This window comes from Mesoplodon densirostris, chromosome 7 (genome assembly GCF_025265405.1).
Source record: "Mesoplodon densirostris isolate mMesDen1 chromosome 7, mMesDen1 primary haplotype, whole genome shotgun sequence".
Classification (NCBI taxonomy): domain Eukaryota; kingdom Metazoa; phylum Chordata; class Mammalia; order Artiodactyla; family Ziphiidae; genus Mesoplodon; species Mesoplodon densirostris.
The window spans coordinates 24552254-24562872 of NC_082667.1; the positions used below are offsets into that span (position 1 = coordinate 24552254).

The 10619-nt window shown below is 43.3% G+C and overlaps 1 non-coding gene across 1 annotated transcript; it reads right to left on the reverse strand.

Annotated features, from left to right (window-relative positions):
• Nucleotides 1–9324: 9324 nt before the first annotated feature.
• LOC132494542 (U6 spliceosomal RNA) lies at nt 9325–9433 on the reverse strand. The gene has a single exon (XR_009533119.1). It is a non-coding gene; the product is annotated as a U6 spliceosomal RNA (small nuclear RNA).
• Between the last annotated feature and the right edge of the window lie 1186 nt (nt 9434–10619).

The window sequence follows — 10619 nt, forward strand, 5'->3', positions numbered from 1 at the left end:
CCCCTGTACCCACTTTAATAAAACAAGGGTTGGCTTCTGACCCACGGAACGAATGTGCCATGGCTCTGATTCCTGCATGCAGCCTCTTTGAGCTACATGTGTTGGGACCAATGGCTGGGTGGCAGCCCTTTAAAAGAGATCCTAGATTATCATTCCCAAATAATGCATATAGCAAAGCCGATGCCATCTTTTCAATACCAGTGCTTGCAGCTTGCTGGGCCTTCAGGTGGGGGAGAGGGAGGATGGGCACCATCAGATAAGGCACAAACAGAGGAAAATACCAGGGATTTGAGGATTCCTAGTGTCCCCTCTTGTTCTTATGTTCTAGATCAAGCACAAAACCCCGCTTTGAACCTCTAGAAATCTTTAGGACCTATTTTCATAGCATCTGAACTGGAATCACCTATATACTCACACTCGATTGAGATATGCCAAGAAACCACAGCTTCATTCTTCTCTATAACTTACAGGATTTTCCTTTCAAGCCCCACCCCTGACTCCCACTGGATAGTGGAGGAAAAAAAAAATGAATTGAATCCAATCCAATCCCTGAAGTGATCTTTTCAGGAACATTCTCTTTTTTGGGTGACTCACTCTTTTATCCTTTCTCCCCTACCCTCACCAGCTTCCTCCTTTCCAAGATGTGCCATGGAGGCTTACGTGACTTCAAGCCCCGGGACACACACAGTAGGACTCCTGAGTTCCTGCTGGTTCTTGGGTGGGTGTGGTGGGACTTTCTCATTCCTGGGCATTTTGCTGACACTGGGTGCTCATGTCTGTAACTACTGCAACCTGTGCTGTGTTCTCTGTTTCCCTGGGGCCGGCGGTCCTCCCCGCTGACTTAGCTGCTCGTCAGGTCTGGCTGGCACTGATACTCCTGAGATCTGGGGGGACTCCGACTTGACACTGGTTTGGGTTACTCAGCCTCCTGGCCACAGTGACAGCCTTCTCTGGTGGCTACCCAGCCTGACTTTCAGTGACCTTCTCTTCCTCCCCTGGGGGCTTGTGGGAACTTCTTGGTCTTTTCCTCACCTCCTGAGGCCTGAGAGCCAAGGGTTGGTACATTCGCCTCCTACAGACCCCAGCAGAAACATTATTCTTTCCTCCACTTATCAGAGAAAACTTTGACCCCAGGGACTTTAGCCCCAAGGCGGGAGGTCGCATCTGTCTCCCAACCTGCCTCCTCATCTCTGTGTCTTTACATAATTCCCTGAGCCAGAAGAGAATTTCTGGTACTTTCTCTTCTGGTCAGGCTTTCTTGGGGCTTTCCGTGCCTCACGTCGTCCTCCTTTCACCCACCCGCTGCATCCTCATGGCTTAATCTCAGGGCAACGTATGACTTATCAACTTCTGAGTAACAAACATCCAACACATAGTGGTTAAGCTGGAGTACTGGATTTGACCAATATTTATCAGGCTGCTCAAAGGGTTCTTTTCTTGCTGTTTTTAAGCCTAGAAAGTTTGGATCTCGAGAGGTGTAATGGAAATCAGATCAAAAAGATCTAAATTCAAATTCCTGTCTTTCAACTTCTTTTAAGTGACCTTGGGCAAGTCACCTAACCCCTCTACCTCAGTTTGTTATTTGTTAGGTTGGCATGCTAAACTCCGTCTTTTGTGGTAGCTGTGATGATTAAATGAGCTACTGTGTAAAGCAATGAACATAGTACCTGGCATACAGTTTGGTGCCTATAATAACTGGCAGGGGCAGAGCTGTCCAGCGGGGCACAGCTCCATAAAGCCTCCACATCGGCCACATCTCACCTGGCTGTCCATGCTCATACATTCCATTCTTTAACTTGTCCTGACCCCTCACCTGGACCATCACGTTCCCTATTTTCTTGACACTCTCTTTACTATTTAGCGTCATTTTCCATCTTTGCCTCACCACTCAGATTTGGTTCACATTTCTGTCATCTCAGCTATGGCTTTGTTCCCTTTAGAAGCTGAGTCTGGCCCCCAGTCCTGGTGACACCACCTGGGGCTGCTTCGTTAATAGCCTCATGGCCACTTGCCACTCGCCCTAGATCTTTCTACCCCAGCACTGCTCTCACAGGTTGCAAGCACTCAACCAGACTAAACTAAGACTCCAGGTCAGGATGAGAGAGTCAGACACGAGCCTGTCCCTTGGCCATACCCGGCGTTGGAGGAATGTCATCCATCTCCCTTCATCCCATGGCCCTCTGGTCTTAGGATAGAACTCCAAGGATGAGGAATCTCTTCTTAGCTGGAAATCTGGGGTGTATGTCAGTCAGGGTTTTTTCAGAGATTCTGAACTTATAAGGGTCATCTAGAATAAGGGGTTACGATGGCCACATACAATTGTGGGCACTCGTGGCAAAGTCTTTTACAGGTTGTTGCCTTTGCATCTGATGTTGGATCTGGATTCAACCGGCCAGCCGTTGGGAAGGAAAGCTGGGTGTGAAATTGGCAGAGCAAGGACAAACTGGAGCCCACGAGGACAAATGGAAACCTATGTTTGTCTCTTGCTGTCCCCCACCTCGATGATTTGAGTGACCTGCACACACACACACCTGGTCCAGGACACTCGGAGAAGCCGGAAGAGGATTTCTAGCAGGTACGGGGGGAGCTGTGGGCCTGGGTGATGTCCCGTGCCAGCAAAAGGTGAACGAGCAGATCAGTGACGTTGTGTATGAGCTGGCACAGTGCCCGATGCTCTTTACCATTGTCCAGAGCACGGAGACAGCTGTTGCTTCACTCTCCTTCTCAAATCTCATGTAAGTTTCTCTTGTGCCCGCTCTCACCTGGAGCCATACAGGGAAGGGAACTCTGCAAACATAGTTCCAGCCTCTAAGTTAACACGGAACAAAAGTCATCACAAGTTATCGACGATTAATGTGTGAAATATTAATGTGGTTCTCAACTGGGGACACCTCTGTGGAGAGCTGGAGAAGGCTCCTGATTCATCCAGAATGGTTTGGCTCTAATTTCTTTTGTAGTGGTTTTTTGTTTTGTTTTATACACATGAAGCCCCTGACATCTGACATTCTATCTGGGAGGCCTTGGTGCCTAGGAGCTGGCCTGGCACTCACAGCAAAGCTGTGGTGTTCTCCTGTTGAAGATCAATCGTTTCACAGGATGCCAGGATCAGTCGAGATCATTCTGTGACTCTGATGGATCAAGACAGAAACAAGACTGCTTTGTAACTTGTCTATGAAGAGACAAAAGCAAGGTTATTATTCAAACCAAAAAATACCAACTATCCCCCTCTCCTGGTTAAGAGGAGTGACTGCGACCTCTTTACCAATTACAGTGTTAGCCTCTTATTCTTCCTTCCTTTTAGATAAGATTTATAAAGATAGCCAATTATAGAATTGTCCCCACTTAACTGTTAGCATGCAATCCAGAACAAAACCCCACTTCCTCGGAACCTCCCCCAAATCACCTAATAGAAGCCCAGATCCTATAAGAAGTTCATTCTAATACTCCCTTGATGAAATACCCCACATTTCCCCATGATGTGCCTTCTCTTTCATTTCAAGGAGCGATAAATTCAACTTGTTCAACTATAGGTGTATTTCTGGTGGTCTTTGGCTGTAAGGCATTGAAAAAATATATAGACACACACATATACGTATAGGTATACAAGTAAGAGTCTTGCCTAAGTCATATAGATTTTACTTAAATTTCCATACTCTATGTTAACACTTATATGATGCATAAAATTTAAGTAAACTCAATATGATTTAAGCCAGATTTTTGCTTTCCTTAGGAGTGTCCAGGTTTACATATCAAGTGGACTTTCAAGAATTACTGAGTAGTCAACCCATATTGCTTTCTCTTACATAAACTCCAACAGGAATCGAGAGCAAGGGGCACTCCAAATAGGCCAGTGTTTTCAGTTAACTTGTCACTCACAAGGTAGTTAGAACTTCAGCTGAGTCTCTGGAGTGGTGGATGGAAAGGAAGTAGGATATCGTAAACACAGGAAGAGCTTGGAAAGAACATAAGGTTAAACATGGAGGGGATCTGGCTTAAAGAAGGGCCAATTCTTTCCCAGCATGAATCCTTTATTACAATGACAGGCTAGGTTGGCCAGCCAAGGCAAGGCCAGCCCAGGTGAGGCCAATTGGTGGTGGATCTCAAATGCTAGGATCAATAATTTGGCTTCTTATTGCCTATTTGCAAACATCAAGCTCATGTTGATGTCTCCAGGAGAGTGAAAGGATAGAAGTGGAACTCTAGAAAGGCCCATCAGGCTGGCTGTGCTAGACAGAGACAGCGGTTAGAAAACCCAGATTGATCTCAAATCCCAGCTCTGTCACTTACATGCTGTGACCTTGAGCATGACATTCAATCCCCATCCCACAGTTGTTCCATCTGCAAATGGGAGTGAAATGATATGAGGAGTCGGTGAGTTAATGTGTATGTGAGTGAAGTATGTAGAACAGCATCTGACCCACTGCACTCTATAAATATTGGCCACTATCATGATGGTTGTTGTTTCATTGCTGTTCTTGAAGGAGGGGGAGACTGGAGATGGAGAAACCAATTATAAGAGACAGTATGAGGGGTGGAGAGAGGAAGAGAGGATTTAGAATGCTGTTGCGGTCCATGCATGTGGAAATAAGTTTGGCAATCTGTGGGGTGAGCTTGACAACAGGGAAGGGTGGGCAGAAATAAATGGGCGCCACAGGTTAGAAAAACCAAGAGAGTCGAGAGCAAAATGCAATGAGACTATGTAAGTGGAAGTAGTCTGGATAAATTTCGAAGAAAAAGTGCCAGAGCTTGCAGTGAGTTTTTACACACTTCCCCATCTGCACTTATGTATGTGTACGTGTTTGCTGGGGAGTTTTTTTTTGGGGGGGCGGTGTACAGGCTGGACTTTTTTAAAGGGATCAGGTGCAGCTGGACTAGTAGGAAATTTGCAGCCATCTTATCAACTCCTTCCCAGTGTGAAACCTGTTGTTCTTTGGAGTTATGGGTATGAGGTTTGATATGAATCTTGACAGGTCTTTGGGACTTAAGAATTTTCATGCTTTCAAATTCATCACCTACTCAGAACTTAATGGGCCCTCCACAGTTACCGCCTACATCAGAATAGTAGTCGATAAAATCTCTTCCATCCTGGATTCAATCAAGGATTGTGAGTTCATTGATTTTCTGCCTGTCATTTATCCATCAACGAAAATTGATTGTTAAGGATTGAAACACTAAAGGTAGACAACATAGGCTTGGTGCTTGCCCTCAGTCATAGAGTCCCAGAAATACATGAATAATCAGAAATCACGGTGACTACTAGGAAGGAACATACAGCATCTTGTAAAACTGTATAACAAGGGTAACTGATTTAATCTGGATGGGGCGGGATAAAAGGTTGGCCTTCCTGAGGAAGTGATGGCTGAGTTGGGAAGGAACTGACTAACGAATGGAGAGTGGGGAGTGGGGAAGAGCATTCCAAGCAGGGATGAGCATGTGCAAAGACGTTGAGAGGAGGGCTCTTGGCATATTTGAAGAACTAGAGAACCAATAGGGCTCTCTGAAAGTGTGGGAAAACGTGAGGAGGGGAGCGGTGTGATGGGAGGCTGGAGATGGAGTTCTGGTGTGTATGGCCACCTGGGCAGCTGGGAAAATTAGGTGAGAAGGCACTGCTAGGACCACACTATATATGTCAAACCCCATGAACTCCTAGAAATGTGCACTAGGAACTATTAATGAGGCCATCAACTCGTCAACTATAGCCTTTGGCTTTGACTTTGGATTTTTCTGTTGTTCTTCTAACCTGGACATGAATGAAGACCTTGAGTCTCATGGCAATAACACAACTGCATATTGTTCTAACGGAGAAATATCTTAAATGAGTATGAGATAAGCTCAAAGAAGAAGGCTGACAGTCAATGCAAGAGGCAAAGAAGTGAGACACAGCTTCCCTCCTGCCTTATTTTTTCTCCTTCTTTAGTATCCTGTGAAACTTTTGAGTGAAATACGTTTTGGATCCCTAGGGCTTGGGGAAGTTTATCTTTTTAGGGCTGTTGGAAAGACAAGAGCATTTTGGAGTGGTTTGGTAGCAATTTGTGGTCTCTTTTTGCTTTTCTTGGCAGTAGGACCTGCTTTCCCTGGCAGGGCTCTGCCCGGATGTGCTGTTGAGGCCCAGCATTTTAAGAAGAACATCTCAATGGCTGAGGTTTTTAGGGCTCACTTCACGTTTGTATTCCAATTCACCGAGTGTTTATCCAGAAGCTTGTGGACCAGACACGACAGAGAGCTTTGTCAACAAAGAAAAAAAAAAGTCAGCAGATAAAATTAGGGAATAGCTTTCTCGGGTGAAGAATAATTTTAGAGATTGAATTCTCAGAGGAAAAAAAAAAACCAGTGTTATATTCCTGAACTTATGGTTTCTAGGAAAAGATAACTCCAAACGAAAGAGAAAGAAAGAACGTTATTAGTCCTTATTTAGAAAGGGGACAGGGTGTTACAAATAAAACAGTATCCAGGTGCTAATAAAGGAAACCTCCAAGTGAATTAGGACCCTTCTAATTTACCGTTTTTACCCAAAGACATAATTCATCCTTTGATTTAAAAAAAAAATCTCTGAATCTAGAATCTCAACTTAGAAGTAAATTACCTGGTAGCTATCTTTCTCTTTCTTTTAATAAGGAAAACAACTTTATAAGAAAAATACTTTTGGGATTCGATAACAAAGCCTCTCTCAGAATTACTAAGTGATTTCATAAAACAAATGAATACAGATATTAGAACCAGAATCACATCACTGGGTTTTCTGAGGTCACGAGAGCCTACCTGGGGTCCTTGATTTGGTCCTTTAGCCAAATCACTTAGCATTTAACCACAGTGAGGTGGCATCAAGCAACGAAATCTCCCACAAAGATAAAAACTTTCTCTCCATCCTTTTGACCATCATAAAGATATCACTACTCAATACTGTCCCAGCAGAACAAAGGGAAAGGAAACATGCATAACTGGCATTCTTTGCCATCATTAGAAGGACCTGGGGGTAGAAATGAAAATACCAGCAATCACCCTCAAAAAGTATTTCTGCTTTATACAGAATCGAGCTACTAAAAAAGAGACAGTCACTCTAATTCAAAATTGTATGGTTTTTATGCTGGGCATAAAGAATTTGCACCAACCCTGACATTTACCCTCAAGCCATCTCTTCTAGAAGAAGATGCTGACATCTAGGAATGATAAACCAAGAACTCACAATTCACCTTTTTCCATTGTGTCCTTTCCTCTTTCATCTTTGTGATGTAAATGGAATGAATTCACACTCCTTCCGTTAGAATTCATTGGGCAATAAGTGTAGCTAACAAATGTTTTAGTCTTCCCGAGCCTTCTACTTAATGGTGGAAACCGTCTACTAGGTGGTTTCTGCCTGAAGAATGGATTATATTTAGACCAAGTTCTCAGTCTGAAATGAGATTTCTCTGAAGTGACATCTCTTTTCTCATCAGCGTAGAGAGTCAGGTAAAAATAGAACTCCCTTACTTCTCTTTTGCTGAAGTGTGTTAACAAGAAAAGAGTGAATGAACTCAACTTGTATCTTACTGCTCCAAACACCCCTGAGAGGGATGATTCCCTTTATTTTCTATTCAGTGACCACGCTGGACAGATAGAGCTACAGGCAGGCTCATCTGTAGCTGTACTGTGTTGTTGGATCCGAAGTGTTACCCCTATTATCACTTCTGAGTGATGACAGCATGGCAGCCAGGAGGCTGACATAATAAAAATGACAATAGCTATCGCTGTGTGCCAGGAACTGTGCTAGTGCTTTATGTGACATCACCTCCTTTAGTTCTCCTCTGAGCCCAGTGGATGGGGTCATTACTAGTCCCATCAATACCCAGAAGGTTAAGTGACTTACATTCATTCAAAACGAAAAGAGGGAAAGATGGATTCCCTTTGAAACTCACTGCTCCAAATGTGGTTGAGATGAATGGTTCCTAGGTCAGTCTAATTCTGAAGACCATGTTATAAATTCTACCACCTTTGCATTCTTTCTTTCTTTTTAATTAACATCTTTATTGGAGTATAATTGCTTTACTATGTTGTGTTAGTTGCTGCTGTATAACAAAGTGAATCAGCTATATGTGTACATATATCCCTATATCTCCTCCCTCTTGCGTCTCCCTCCCACCCTCCCTATCCCACCCCTCTAGGTGGACACAAAGCACCCAGATGATCTCCCTGCGCTGTGTGGCTGCTTCCCACTAGCTATCTATTTTACATTTGGTAGTGTATATATGTCCCTGCCACTCTCTCACTTCGTCCCAGTTCAGCCTTCCCCCTCCCCATGTCCTCAACTCCATTCTCTATGTCTGCATCTCTATTCCTGTCCTGCCCCTAGGTTCTTCAGACGCTTTTTTTTTTTTTTAGATTCCAGATATATGTGTTAGCACACACTATTTGTTTTTCTCTTTCTGACTTCACTCTGTATGACAAACTCTAGGTCCATCTACCTCACTACAAATAACTCAATCTCGCTTCTTTTTATGGCTGAGTAATATTCCATTGTATATATGTGCCACATCTTCTTTATCCATTCATCTGTGGATGGACACTTCAGTTGCTTCCGTGCCCTGTCTATTGCAAATAGAGCTGCAATGAACATTGTGGTACATGACTCTTTTTGAATTATGGTTTTCTCAGGGTATATGCCCAGTAGTGGGATTGCTGGGTCATATGGTAGTTCTATTTTTAGTTTTTTAAGGAACCTCCATACTGTTCTACATAGTGGCTGTATCAATTTACATTCCCACCAACAGTGCAAGAGGGTTCCCTTTTCTCCACACCCTCTTCAGCATTTATTGTTTGTTGATTTTTTTGATGATGACCATTCTGACTGGTGTGAGGTGATACCTCATTGTAGTTTTGATTTGCATTTCTCTAATGATTAGTGATGTTGAGCATCCTTTCATGTGTTTGTTGGCCATCTGTATAGCTTCTTTGGAGAAATGTCTATTTAGGTCTTCTGCCCATTTTTGGATAGTGTTGTTTGCTTTTTTGATATTGAGCTGCATGAGCTGCTTGTATATTTTGGAGATTAATCCTTTGTCAGTTGCTTCACTTGCAAGTATTTTCTCCCATCCTGAGGGTTGTCTTTTCGTCTTGTTTATGGTTTCCTTTGCTGTGCAAAAGCTTTTAAGTTTAATTAGGTCCCATTTGTTTATTTTTGTTTTTATTTCCATTTCTCTAGGAGGTGGATCAAAAAGGATCTTGCTGTGATTTACGTCATAGAGTGTTCTGCCTATGTTTTCCTCTAAGAGTTTTATAGTGTCTGGCCTTGCATTTAGGTCTTTAGTCCATTTTGAGTTTATTTTTGTGTATGGTGTTAGGGAGTGTTCTAAAAATATGGAATGCTTCACGAATTTGCGTGTCATACTTGCGCAGGGGCCATGCTAATCTTCCCTTTATCGTTCCAATTTTAGTATATGTGCTGCCGAAGCGAGTGCACATCTTTGTATTCTTAATACAATGATCTGGGGCTGCTGCTGTGAAGATCCTCCTCCCACCAGTTATCACCCTAAACTCCCTTCTTTTTCTAAAACCTTTTCGTTTTCAATTTAGTTTCTCCAGCATCTCTCTCAGATGCTCTTGGCTTCAGGGCCAGTGCTGTGAGAGAATATTCTTTCCTCTAAAATAGAACACTGTACAAGGATTTTCATTCATGGTTTTCATTCATACTAAAAATAGCTCACAGTTTTGAAAAATTAGCATACTCATTTTAATTGTCTTGATGAAAGGGCCTCCAGTATCCTCTCTGTTTTATTTATTTCTTAAAAACCTTAAGGTGTTTATTTTGTAGTCTTAATGATCAAGCCGAAGTTTCAAAAGACAGATCCAGACATGCTGCTCTTTCTCTGGGTCACTTTCTCCTGATAAACTTTGGACACTGAGACATTTCTCCTCTGTGGTCATCAGGAAGGGGAATGGGCTTATTTAACAGCCTTTTATGGGAAAACAGTGTAGGGCTTTTTTTCTCTTTTCTATATTAGGAGTCCTACCACCCCCCAATCAGAGACACGATAACCAATCTCAAGCAATCTGTAGGAAAACCAAGACAGGGAATGAATTCCTTAGAAGAGCAAATAAGAGAAGGGGAAGCTTTTATCCCTTCTTTGGTTCAACTAAGCTCCTATTACGATTGGAGAAAAGCACTGAGAATTATAGGATTTAGGACTGGAACCTTTGAGGCCATCTGGTGATTTCTTCCATGGTATAAATATACCGTCTTCTAATCTGTAGCAAATGGTCTGCCTGAGTCCTCTCTGCTAGAAGATGCTCCGTGGTGGAGAGGACCCTGCATGGGGGCAACCTGTTCCAATAATGATGACATTATTGTTACTACGGGTTGCATAGCAGAGAGGTTAAAAGCAAGGTTCTGCAGGAAGGCTGCCTGATCTCAAACACCAGTTTTGCCCCAGCTTCATTTGTTGGTCCTGTAGATTCCTTCTCTGACTGTCTCCATCCTGCTCTGTTCCTCGGGAGGTTGAACTACAAGGGCTGCATATGAGTTGTGCCAATGTGCTCTCTTGCCCTCTGCTTCCAGCTTTGGCCAACAGGCAGTCCCGCAGGGGAGAGAACAGGAGGGAAGTAGGGGTCAAGTTTTATTTATTCCCAGGCCCCCTTCCAGCAGGTCG